The 13,379-nt window shown below is 39.3% G+C and overlaps 1 long non-coding RNA gene across 1 annotated transcript in view; it reads left to right on the forward strand.

Annotated features, from left to right (window-relative positions):
- The first annotated feature begins 1,322 nt into the window (after window positions 1-1,322).
- Window positions 1,323-13,379, forward strand: part of Gm40651 — a 63,649-nt gene continuing 51,592 nt past the window's right edge. Inside the window, exon 1 of the long non-coding RNA XR_871652.1 lies at window positions 1,323-1,363. This is a non-coding gene — a long non-coding RNA (predicted gene, 40651). The remainder of the gene's footprint in view (window positions 1,364-13,379) is intronic.

The following is a 13,379-nucleotide window of genomic DNA, read 5'->3' on the forward strand; positions in this document are numbered from 1 at the left end:
GATTCCCTGACACTGGAGTTCCAGTTTTGATTGTAGGTGGTGGAACTTGAACGAGGGTTCTCTGGAAAGCAGCCAGTGCTCCCAACTGCTGAGCCCTCTCACTAGCCACTCGATCCTTTGTTGGATTCTATTGATTTATGTGTCTATTTTTTTATGCTTTTTTTTTGCCAACCCCATGCAGTTTTTATTACTCCATAGTGTAATTTGAAATTGAGTATGAGGATACCTTCTGATACTCTCTGTAGTAGTCTTCTCATTCAGGGTTGATGTGGTTTTCTCTGTCTCTGTCTCTGTCTCTCTGTCTCTGTCTCTCTGTCTCTCTCTCTGTCTCTCTCTGTCTCTCTTTCTCTCTCTCTCTCTCTCTCTCTCTCTCTCTCTCTCTCTCTCTCTCTCTCTTTCTGTTAATTAGTTAATTAATAGTATCGGCTAAAATAAAAGTGTCTGTAGAGTTTCTTCTTGGCATTCTTAGAAAGAACATTTTTTTGCTATTGTACTTGTAGAGGCTGCCAGCACTCCTTGGCTGAGGGTCTCACCAGCAGTCCTATTATTTCTATCTTTGCTTTCCTCACACTTCATTCTCCAATCCTCCCAGCCATCATGGATGGTGTGATGCTCGCAACAACGGTACCATGCACCCTATTTTCAAATGCGTATGAAACGTTTATGAAAACTGAGCATGTGATATATACTGTAAGGGAGACCTCTGTGTTTCCAAGGATTACATTCATCAGGAGCTTGAAGAATGCTCACACTTAACTGAGTGTGAAGCCAACAGTGAAGCTACTGCTAAATTCCCTAAAAGCTTGGCCCTAACTCATCACAAAGGAGAAAATAACAACGATAATAAGAACTACTTTAAATTGAATTATTCTAAATATGCCATATTGAAATTAGGGGATATAATAATGTGTGTCGCGGGCAGAGTTACGTCCTTGGTGCATTATTATAGGGGAAGGAAAACAGAAATCAGTGTATAAGCATCCATTACAAAAATAACAAGCAATATAAGCAAAGTAAAAATAGAAAAAAAGAGGCAAGATTAGAGATTTAAAACATAGGAAAAAACCATCAGGCGGAATTTTGTTCTTTGACATATTAGTGGAATTGATATTTTCCTAAAGAAACGATCCCTTGCTTACTGCTGATGGGAGGGAACATTATTATTAGAGTCATTATGGAAATAAATATGGAGGGGATTCAAAAAAAACTACAAATTGAACTACCAATGGTCCAACTTTACTATGGGCACATACTGAGAGGAATTTATTTCTGACCACAGTGATTCTTGCATGTCCATGTTTATACCTGTTTTTTTTTTTCAGGATAATAAGGAAATGTAACAAGCCTATATGTCCATCAACAGGTAAGAAAAATGTGATACACACACACATACACACGCACACACAAATACACACAGACAGACAGGCAAGGAGTGAACAAAGGACACATGGAGCATGAAAAGGAAAAGGACCTTGGCACAACAGGCTACAAGGAGGGAACAGGGACAGCAAGACTGAGTGAGATGGGACAAACAGTGGGAGTTGAAGAGAGGTAGGGGTGAATGGATGTGATTAAAATACATTATATTAATTTAAGAACATTTCAAAAAACAAATAAAAATATTATCCAGAAGATTGACCAAGGAAAAGTGATTACAAGTAATCAAATCAGCATGTGAAGATATAACTGCACTTAACAAAAATATTATGATATTATATAAAATGGACTCTGTTGTCAATATATTTGAAACTATTAAATATAACTTGAATCCATGCCCTCTAAAGTCACATATACAGATAAGATATGGCTAGCCATACAGTTGTTAATGAGCACCTTTTAAAAGAAAAATTTCCTTGTCTAAGGGGCTTATGAAAGAAGTTGAAACATTTTAAAAATAAAAATAATAGCAAAACATGTTGTAGTAATAGATACCGAACGATTTTTTTTTTAAAAATCACACATAACTCTTACTTCATGGTTAGCAACAAAATTGACTCTCAGCACATGGGTGTGGGAGAGACACTTCTTTAACGTGCTAAAGTTATACGACAGAGAACTGCACAACTGTCCTACTTTCTGTTGGAGTACTGAGAATTTCAATGAGGTTGGAATGATGCACATTCTGCCATGCCATGCCATTCAACATTGTAAAAGATGGCATTGCCAGGGCACTAAAGAAGCAAAAGTGTATTAGAATAGGAAAGAGTAAGATAGAATAGATTTACTCTTGGATGGCACATAAATATAAAGCCTACAAAAATATAAAAGAGCCCACAATCCAAGTATCTGAAGATAAGAAAACTTAAATGATTATTTAGATTCAAAATGGATATATATTGTCTGGCCTTGTCTGGCCTCAGTGTGAGAGGATGCTTCTAATCCTATAGAGACTTCATGTTCCAGAGAAGAAAGATGCTGTGGGGGGTGAGGTAGGAATGGGTGAGGGGCACCCTCTCAGAGGCAAAGGGTAGGGGGAACAGGGTGAAGAACTCTGGGAGGGGGCAATATTTGGAATGTAAATAAATAAAATAATTTAGTAAAAACAAAACAGAAAAAAGTGGATATATATTAAACTTCTTTATACTACCAAAATAACTTGAAATAAAATGTAATTTATATTGGTATAAGAAAGTATCAAATACCTAGAACTAAATCCAAAGGAACACAAAGATTTTGTGCAAACTATGGCTGAGAAAATGCAAAATCGGTGAACATAAACAGATAGCCATTCCAATTTTGTGTTGAAATACATTAGTTTAAAAGACTCGATCTATAGATTCAAATGTTTTTTCTTCAAAGTCAGCAAGTTGAATCTTAGTTGCAAATGAAAAACAAAAGAGCCGAAAATAGTTAAAATATTATTCTAATTGGAAACAAATCCCCAGGAGGCATACATACTACCAGATTTTAACATGTACTCCAAATGTGTTGCCTGGATGGAGGACAATCAATAAACTGTAAAATGATAAGTTCAGAAATGACCTGACCACCCACCTCCAGCAGAAAGACAGGGCATCAAGTGAAGGATGGGGTTGCCATCCCACAGTCACATCTCTGACCCAGAATTGTTCCTGTCTGAAAGAATTACAGGGATGGAAATGGAGAGAAGCCTGATGAAAAGAAGGTCTAGCAACATACCCAAAATGGGATCCAGCTCAAGGGGAGGTCCCAAGGCCTGACACTATTACTGAGGCTAGGCAGTGCTCACAAAAAGGGACCTATCATGACTGCCCTTCAAGAGACCCAGCAAGCAGATGCAGGTATTTGCGCCAAAACAATGGACAGAAGCAGCTGACCCCTGTTGATGAATTAGGAAAGGCTGAAAGAATCTGAGGAGGAGGGCGACCCTGTAGGAGGACTAACAGTTTCAATTAATCTGGACCCCTGATAGCTCAAAAACACTGGACCACCAAACAGACAGCATACACCAGCTGATATGAGTCCCCCAACACACATACAGTAGAGGACTTCTGGGTCTGTGTTCTTTCAGAGATGATACACCTAACCCTCAAGAGACTGGAGGCCCCAGGGAGTTTACAGGTCATGGGGTGGGGCTTGGGAGCATCCACTTGGAGACAGGGGCTTGGGGAGGAGGTGTGGGATGTGGGGCATTTGGAAGGTGGATCAGGGTAGGGTGAGGAATGGGATCAGGAGTGTAAAAAAATAAATTAATTTATTAAAAAAAAAGAAAGAAATGGCCTGACCAGTACGTGGTCACCTGACACAAGACAAATTTAACTGTGAAAAACAAAAAAGTAACCATTGTGTGGCATGTTTCATTTGGATATCTCTATGTGGAAAATGGATTTGACCCCATTGTTATGAGACATAGAAATAGCAGGTCTAGGCAGATTGTAATATTGGTGTAAACAGTAAAACAGTAAAGCCACGGAACACACAGGAGAGAACACTGGACAATGTTCATGATTGTGGAATAGACAGAAATCTTAAGGACACAAAGGCAATAGCCCACACGTGGAGATTGATATATTGGAATTCATTAAAAATGAGAGCTTCTCAGCAGAGTGTGTAGTGAGGAGAGTGAGGAGACAAGTCTCTGTGGGAGCATGCGTTTGTGTTTTACAGCCTTACAGCCTCACTGAAAAACCAATTCCCAAATTAATAAGAAAATAATGGACAACACACTTAGAGATGCACACAGACTTGGACATGCACTTGGAGGGAGAGGGGGCTATCCAAACAGCTCAATCATCAACAGAAGAGTTATGAAGTGAAGTGTCTGTAGCCATGAGAATACAGCAATTACTGATATACTGATATGTGCAATAACAGTGATGTATTTCCTAAACACAATGTTGCTCAGAATAAGCCAGACGGAATGGTGTCTCCTCATGGGATCATCAAGAGACATTCAAAACAGATGCAGAAATTACTAAGTGTCTGCAGAGCAAAGGTTCTTTTGTGCAGGCATTCTTGACCTTATGAGGAGCAAGCATAATTCAGAATTCTGAGGTGCCAGCAACACTCATTGTTGTCCACATGTTCGTACATGTTCAGCTGAGGAATTTGTGGTGGAAACATAATTGGTGGAATTTTGGGGGGGGCAAATATGTGAGCCTTTGATTAAAAAATATTAACATTTCAACATAATGTTGAACCTAGATTAGATCCGGAAAGTTTGAGGACAATTGGGGAATTTAAATATTATTCTGACATTGGGAGACATTAGCACACTTATTTGTGTTTTGAGATACAATGGTTTTGTTGACAGTATGAACAATGTTTTAATTTTAGCAGAGGGAGTGATTATGAGCAAACTGTGATGGTGCTGGCAACACAGTCTCAATGATTCAGTGAAACAAAGATATACACATAGAAATATGTATTTACTTAGTATAAACACAGATGCAGCAAACATGGGACAGTGCTAACTACTATGCTTCAAATTATAGTCAGGCTTAGAGAAGGGGAATATATTGTTCTGACCACTCAATATTTCTGTGTGGTTAGATATATGGGGTATAGGAGACTAGAGAGATATCTCAGTGGTTAAGAGCACTGGCTGCTCTTCCCGAGGACCCAGGTTCAGTTCCCAGCATGCACATGGCAGTTCACAACAGTTTCAGGAGATCCAACAGTCTCATACCAGAGGCACATAAAATTAAAAACATTACATTGAAAATATGCAGAATAGAGAATTGAGGGAACTTCTGCAGCATTGCAGGATGTGTTTAGTTTCCCATGCCTGTTTCCTGGAGCTTTGCACAAGATGAATCATTCAGAATGGCTGGAACATCCCTTTGCCTGTCCCCTCTAGGACCTCCTCAGCTCTTTCTTAAACAGGCCCAGGTCGGCTGCCGCCTTAAGTAGCCACCGATGCTCCTGGCTGCCCTTGGAAGACTTCTCCTTTGGCACCTTATCTTTTTAGTCATTGCCTTCTTTTCCTTATGGCACCAAGCACTTCAACTCTCTCCTGTTGAAAGAAGATGAAGAGAAACAGGAAAATCAAAGAAATCCATCACCGCCATGCACTGGAGGAGCATCTAATTGAACAAAATGAAAAACAATTTCTCTGCAGCCAGCACCACAGCAGGAGCCGGGCTTTCTAACACATGCCAACAACTCGGTGTGTAAATATTTTCAGATTGCCTTGGTAAAAGCAAGAGGGAGCCATGCCAAGTATTCCCTCATCCAGATTCCTGTGATCAGAGCTCCTCTGTAGAGGACAGAGTGCAGCATGAGGCCTGTGTACGTGGATGACATCGATATTGATGGATGGTCCCTGAGGCATGAGTAGAAGACTGCAGAGAGCAAGCAGAAAAGCCCATGCCCCACACGAAACTGGGGCGAGAAGAGGAGATGGCTTTTGCATAGATATCACAGAGTTCACATGAGGCTGCCAACCCACTGTGTGAGCACGAGCTTCTCCATCAATTCCAAAGTCCTTTTTATATACCACAAAATGTGACAGAACTATTGTGACATATCCCTTATTGTTTTCTTGTCCTCACTTTCTCCCTTCCTCCCTCCTTCCATCCTTCCCTCCCCATGTGTGTGTCTGTCTGTGTGTGTGTGTGTGTGTGTCTGTGTTTTTGGTGTGTTTGTGTGACAATCTCACTATGAACTGCAGGTTCTCCTAGAACTTACAATCTTGCTATCTGTACCTTCTAGAATTTGGGATTGCAGGTGTGCACCATCCCATCTGGCTGTCTTTGACAGTTTAACACATTTCCAGGTGGCCTCAGAACTTCAGATTTTCTTAAGTTTTCAGTTCAGTCTCCACTGCTTCCCTCTGTCTTGTGATTTCTGGCAAGCCACTTACCCACCATGTTGCTCTTCCCTTCCTTATAAAACCATCTCCTTGCTACCATGCTGCATTTGAGTTTTCAATGTGTTAAATTAGTTCTGTTTACAAAGGACCTAGATTCATACCCAGCACAGTCTAAATTCCTCTTTGTAAACTGCTAATGTTCCTGTAGTGATGAGGAGATGAAGTCTTAGAAATGGGGAGGACTTTGTTGTTACAATGTTCTCTTTAACCTTCTTTACTTATTGATATCTGTTTTTGAAATTACCATTTTAGCCTCAGATCCCTAAAATCGCCAAGCCATCATCAGCTTCTCATTTCTATTGTGATTTCTAATCTTTGAAGCATTAGTTAACAGGGTTTGGATTGGATTTCTTGAATTTCTAACATTTCTTACTCTGTTTCATTTTCAAAAGCTTCATTGTGAGTTTGCTCCTTATCTAAAACCTGGCAAAGGCTTCTTGTTCCTAGTGATCCTTCAGTTCCCCAACTCCCCAATGTCTCCACAGTGCTGTCATCTTGGGTAATGTGCAAACCTGTACAAACACATTAGTGGCTGTCTATTATTGCCAACCAGCACACAGTCTGGAAGCCAGCTCCAGGAGCCCGGGGAAATTCTGACCTGCATTTTTAGACTTAGCCCTTTTTATTTATTGATATGCACTGAATTCTCAAGGTCTGCATCTCATAGTCACTAGAAGCTTGTCAGTTTCAGATTCTCCACTTTTAGCTACGTGCTTCTGTCCAGCAATGGTTTCAGATTTGTCTTTTGCAAAACGGAGACACACAGGCTCTTCTTGCAGGGTGGTCGCGATAACAGGGGTTGACATGTGTGGAAAATTTAGGGCTTAACATAAAGTAAGATCTTAGTAAGTGCCAGCTATGTGTCCAATTGTTTATATTGTGCCCTTAAATGAAATTGCCCCATATCTCTCTCCATTTGACAAGAAGTAGCCATTCTTCAAATCTGGAATTTACTCAAGGCATGCCTATCAGCAGTCTTTTCCTAGTGTGTCCAACCAGATGTCTTCTTTCTCTCGTATGATTCCTCCTGTCTCCTCTTGCATTTGGGAATGTCTATAGTAAAAACACTTTTCTGTAGCCATCTTTATATAAAACTTCAAAAAAGTCTTTTTAAAAACCATTTTATGCATTTATTTAGTGTCCCTCTATGAGTGTGTATATGCATGTATGTTTTTATGTATGTGTGTATATGTGTATGCATGTATATGTGTATGTGTGTATGTGTGCATGTGTGTATGTGTGTATGTGTGTATGTGTGTATGTGTGCATGTGTGCATGTGTGTATGTGTGTATGTGTGTATGTATGTATGTATGTATGTATGTATGTATGTATGAATGTTCATGCAGAAATAATAGCACATGAGTGGATTATCAGAGGACAACTCATGGGATTCAGCTCTCCAGTACCACCATGTTACTCCAGTAGGTTAAACTCAGGTCATTAGCCTTGATGGCAAGCATCTTTACCTGTTGAGCCATCTTTCCAGCTCCCCAAATTCTTCAATAGGCAAGTCTCGAAAGTATAGTCTACCACTTCACCTATCTTTGTATTATCTGCCACAAGGCCATATGAAAATACTTTAATGACTCTTTAATAGGTAATATAAGTTTAATAGGTTAATCATCAAGTTTAACCAATAAGGCTGTTTTGTTGGATTGACTGTTAGATTTCAGGATTCTTGCATTCTGAGAGGATTACCAGAGAGCTAGATGTTACCTACTTCCTACTGTCCACATGTTTCTAGAATGAACAGCATTTTAAGGACCATCTATCTTTAGGACAAACATGCAGCTATGTTAGCCACAAACTTTCCATATTTTATAGGTTGCTGTGAAGAACTTGAGGCCAAAGCAGCACTGTTTGTACTCATTCACACATAACAAGAGGTGGGCAGACTGAGCCAGACAATGTTTTCAGTATTGAGTGCTGAGAGATCCTTAATCTGATCTTTCTTTTCCTCTTCAGCAACAGAGAAATTTTCTCAAGTTTGCTTTTATTTTCTTCTTAGCCTGAACACACATGTTTTCCATTTCTTTGTGGGGTGAAGGTAGGAAGCTTAAAGAATGAGGGGGAATTTTCTCATGGCAAGTCTAGAGAGCCTGCATTTCCTGAATCCCTTTTCTTGGCTGCTCCTTTCTTGGGTAGCCTACTGCATTCGGCCAGAGTGCCAATTGCAGAGAGCTCAGACAAACAACATACTTCTCCAACACAAAGTAGGGAAGACATTGCTAATTTCAGACACTGGGGTCTTCAGAATTCTCCTGAATAAGCCAGACCATCTTAGGCAGAAAACCCTGAATGGTTCACTCACGAGTACAGATTTGTTTAAGATTTATATGCTAATTTTCTGATGTTTTTCTATAGATAAGTCTAGCCAAGCACCTTGCCTCAGAATTTGGGTGAGGACAACTCTAGGTCAAGAGGAGGCAGTTATTTTGGATTCAAGGATTAGCTCATAGGAACTCTTTATATCAGGGTCAAGGGTTTGTGTTTGCTTACTGCTACTGCTAAAATGAAGCAGGTCACAGAGCCTCTTACCTTTATCTGCCCAAGACTTTAGGATTGAAAACTGTGACTCTCCAAAGGTAATAGAATCACTTTAAAGATCTCTCTCTCTCTCTCATGTATTTACTTTCCAGATAGCAGAATGCCAGGCTGCTAACAGATGAGTTGTTTGTACTCTAAAAGTTTACTGTTCCGGTTAGGACATTCTTGATGGCGTTTTATATTCTCTGTGCAGTGCAGTCAGCTGATTCATGCTGTATTCTGAAGGTTATGAGTCTCCATGTGATGTTAAGAACTGTACGTCTGAACCACTAAAGAAGAAGTGTATAAAATGCAGGACTGCTCAGTGGAAGTATATGAAGCAGAAGTATTTCATTTTGTGGCACGTTTCTCGTTATATTTGTAGCTTTTGAGTACTGGCAACTCTTCCACTCTCTTTCACTTTCGGAGTTATAGCTTCTCTTTCTGTCCAAAAACACAGAGCAAAGCTATTCAGATACATTCTTTAGATTTACTATATGCATTTTAAATTCATCTGAGACATGCCATGGCTGGCTGAGTTATTACACATGAGGGAGGACTCATGATTCCTGATTGTGGGGATTTTCTCAGTACACCATTTCTGAAACACATGGAAGAATGTCTTAGAGATGGTCAGAAAAGTACAAGCATCAGAAATGTCCAAGGAAAGAGGAATGAATGTTTTGGGGAGACCTGGAAAAAAAAGTATGAGAAAATATCTTTTAAAATATGAATGAAAGATGAGTTGGGTTTCAATATATAAAAAAAATGTACCCCAAGTTCCAAGAGTTTCAGAGGGAAAAAAGAGAAAACCAGAAATCCAGTTGCAATAGAGTATGGTGGGAACTCATGGTGGAGCCTAGTACAGGAGTAGAAGAGTCCTCAGCTACTAGCATCCATGGCTTCCCTTTCTGGTCAGTATGATGTTGCTACTGGGGAGAGGAACTTAACCAAATACTTCTCCTTGGAATAAAGGTGGAAGTAGCGGGTCATTTCCAGATCTTACTTTGGTTCCATATTGACTAGTTAGGTGATCTTGAAAGTACCTTTAATGGTTCATATTTCAAAAGTAGATACAGGTTGGATTTAGGATGTTAAAGGACTCAGGACTTTTAACCTCCTTGTAAGTGGATAGACAAGAAACCTTTTAGTATGCTAAGCCATTTAGTTTTCTAAGGTGCATAGTGTTTACATTAATGAATCTGACAATTAAAAGCAGAAGGTTGATGTGGCTCATGGGTGTGAATGACAACATGATGTAGTAGAAGGAGTCTGGACTGGAAGGCATGGGTCTCACTTATTCACTTATTTGCCTTTTTGCTCATTCACGCATTCATTCACTTCATACTTATTGAGAGCTTTACACTCTGTCATAGCTTGATCTAAATGCTGGAAGTGTTGTGATTAATAATGCATAGATCAATACCCCATAGAGCTTAAAGCCTTGAGGAGGGGGGATGAGACCACAGCAGGCTAGGCTAATGTGTAGGAATGCCTTACTTTTCTGAAGTGTGAGCTTCAGATCTGCAGGATCAGCAACACTCGGGAGCATGCAAGAGATGTAGGACCTCAGGCTCCATCCTCAAATGAATGGGTCGTAGCCATTGTAACAGATCTGAGCTGGTTTGCACAGCAAAGCTTGGGGATGGGTAAAATGAGTGCAGTGGTTAGATATGCACTCAGTCCAGATCCAAGAGTCTGCTGAGATGACACAAGAGCTAAGTTGATTTCTGTACAATGAACTGTACATCCATGATTCCATGAGGCCAAGGCAGACTGTATGCATTCAGCTTTGCGCTCCCTGTCTCCAAAACCAGAAATAACATTTCAGGGCTGTTTCAATCCTTAAGACCTGCCAAGGTTGCCTAGAGGCCCAAATCTATGTCAGAGTTCCTTAAATGTTCAAAGCTATTCAGGAATGGAAACTTCTACTTCTCAAACTGTAGGATGTGTTCCTTGGTAAAATGATGCATTTTAAATGTTCTTCAGTAAGAAAAAAATCATCTAAGATGGGCTCTTTCTTTGATTAAATGCAGAATTGAAAGAATTCTGCCTTCTTAGTATAGAACAGTTTGACATCTGAAAAATAAGTCTACTGTGTTGGTCAAATACAACCCCTCAGGGGGGTAATGGTGGTGGTAGAAAATGAATTCTCCAGAGGAGGGCTGTGGACTTCAATCATCTGTGTCCCGGAAATGTGTCCATGAAGTACTTTAGTTCCAAAACACAAATAAAGACAGAGGGGACAGAATGCCTTCTAGCTAGGACAGGCATTAATCCCTTGTCACAAACAGAAAAATGGAAATTAGTTTTACTTGGGATGAACAGAGCTATATAAGATTAGTGAAAAATAAACACAGAAGAGCAATTAATTAGTGATGGTAGCAAGCTTATGATGCCTTCTCCATGTGCAATTTTTCTTGCTACCAACAAGTGTTTCCACAATTTATTTGGTTTCAGATGAGGTTGGTGGTCCATGGCCCAGTCACATAAAATGACATACATTTTAAAAAAATATTTTATTAGATATTTTCATTTACATTTCAAATGCTATCCAGAAAGCCCCCTATACCTTCACCCCGCCATGCTCCCTTACCCAACCACTCCCACTTCTTGGCCCTCGCATTCCCCTGTATTGGGGCATATAAAGTTTGCAAGACCAAGGGGCCTCTCTTTCTAATGATGGGTGATTAGGCCATCTTCTGATACATATGCAGGTAGAGACATGAGCTCTGGGGGTTAGTTACTGGTTAGTTCATATTGTTGTTCCACCTATAGGGTTGCAGACCCCTTCAGCTCCTTGGGTACTTTCTTTGGCTCCTCCATTGGGGGCCCTGTGTTCCATCCAATAGATGACTATGAGCATCCAACATACATGTTTATGCATTGGTCCTATTGCATACATTCCTTTGACTGCTTTTTCTTTTTTAAACCACTCAAGTCATCCAAACTAAGTCAGTGTTTCTCAACCTTCCTGATGCTGCGACCCTTTAATACAGTTCCTCATATTGTGGTGACTCCCAACAATGAAATTATTTTCATTCCTACATAATCACTGTAATTTATTTTACTATTGTGAATCATAATGTGAATATTGCTTTCCAATGGTCTTAGGGGACCCCTTCTACCTCCAAAGGGGTAGTAACACACAGGTTCTAACTGCTGATCTAATGGTTGCCTGACAAACCTCAGGTATCATGGATCAGACAGCATGATGCTATTATTGACCAATTGTGACCATCCTTTCTTTTTAAGGCTTCATGCAAGCAAGAAGAGAGTCACACCATGTTCATCACTTGTGGTGTTTTGCTCACATCTGAGTCTGGGCTCTTCATGTGACCTACTCATTTCGAACACAGGCACAAGGCACTCTGCCCAGCATATATTAGATCCTCAAAGAATGGTGAGATTGATATGAGAAAGATCACCAAATTTAAGAATGAGTAAAGAAATAATACTTTTATAGAAAAATGAACAGAAACGTAGTTAGCTGCTCTGGCTCTCACAAAAATAATCCCTCTAAATCATCTCCTAAAATGATGGTCCAAAACTTACAGGTCATGACCCTCTTGGGGGTCAAGCTATCCTTTTACAGGGGTTACCTGAGACCATTTTGCATATCAGATATTTATATCACAATTCATAAAAGTAGCAAAATATAGTTATGAAGTAGCAATAAACAGAATTCTATGGTTGGAGGTCATCACAACCTGAGGAGATGCATTACAGAGTTGCAAGCATCAGGAAGACTGAGAACCACTGACCTAAGATCATGAAGAACTAATAACAGATTGTAAAAGATCTAACTAAAATATGGTTAGATATTAGCATGACTATAACATTGCAAATGGCTGATCACCAACGATATTTTTAAAGAATAACTCTAAGGATATGATGATTCCCAAAGACACCCATTTTCTTGTTTATAATATCAAGATTCATTCTTGAGCAAAGTTCTTAACAACTGTGGGTTACTTAAATCAGGATACACCATGATGTAAAACCTGTTTATTAATGTAGAAAAAACCACTTATGTGACATAAATATAAAAAGCAAGTTTCCAAAGTACAATATTCTTTAAACTCCATTTATTCAAATGAAAATATAAAATGCTTATAAGGGGAGGTTTTGGAAAGATGTACACTGAAATGATTGGAGATTTTCCTCTGCTTGATGAAACTGTGTATTATCTGAATTTCTGGTGTCTTTGCTTACTGTCTTGTAACTTTGTTTAACATTTTCATGCTAAACTATGAAGGAAACTTCTAATTTAAAACAGAAACAATAAACATCTTCAGAAGAAAAATATTTTTAAGACTTCTATAAAGCTCCATATCATAAACACATATATGCAAGTATTTATGTTGCCATTAGTATAGTTTCATTATGTAACAATCTGGTTTTTGTCATAATATTTTCATATATGTACATCATATTCTTTGCTCATGCTTTCCCCCTAATTATCACATTATTGCTCCTCTTCCCACAGGTCCCTTTCTTCTTCCTACAGAATCCTCCTCCTATTTTAATGTTTACATTTAAATATAAATTCCACATATG

Source organism: Mus musculus, chromosome 10 (genome assembly GCF_000001635.26).
Source record: "Mus musculus strain C57BL/6J chromosome 10, GRCm38.p6 C57BL/6J".
In the NCBI taxonomy this organism is placed as follows: Eukaryota; Metazoa; Chordata; class Mammalia; order Rodentia; family Muridae; genus Mus; species Mus musculus.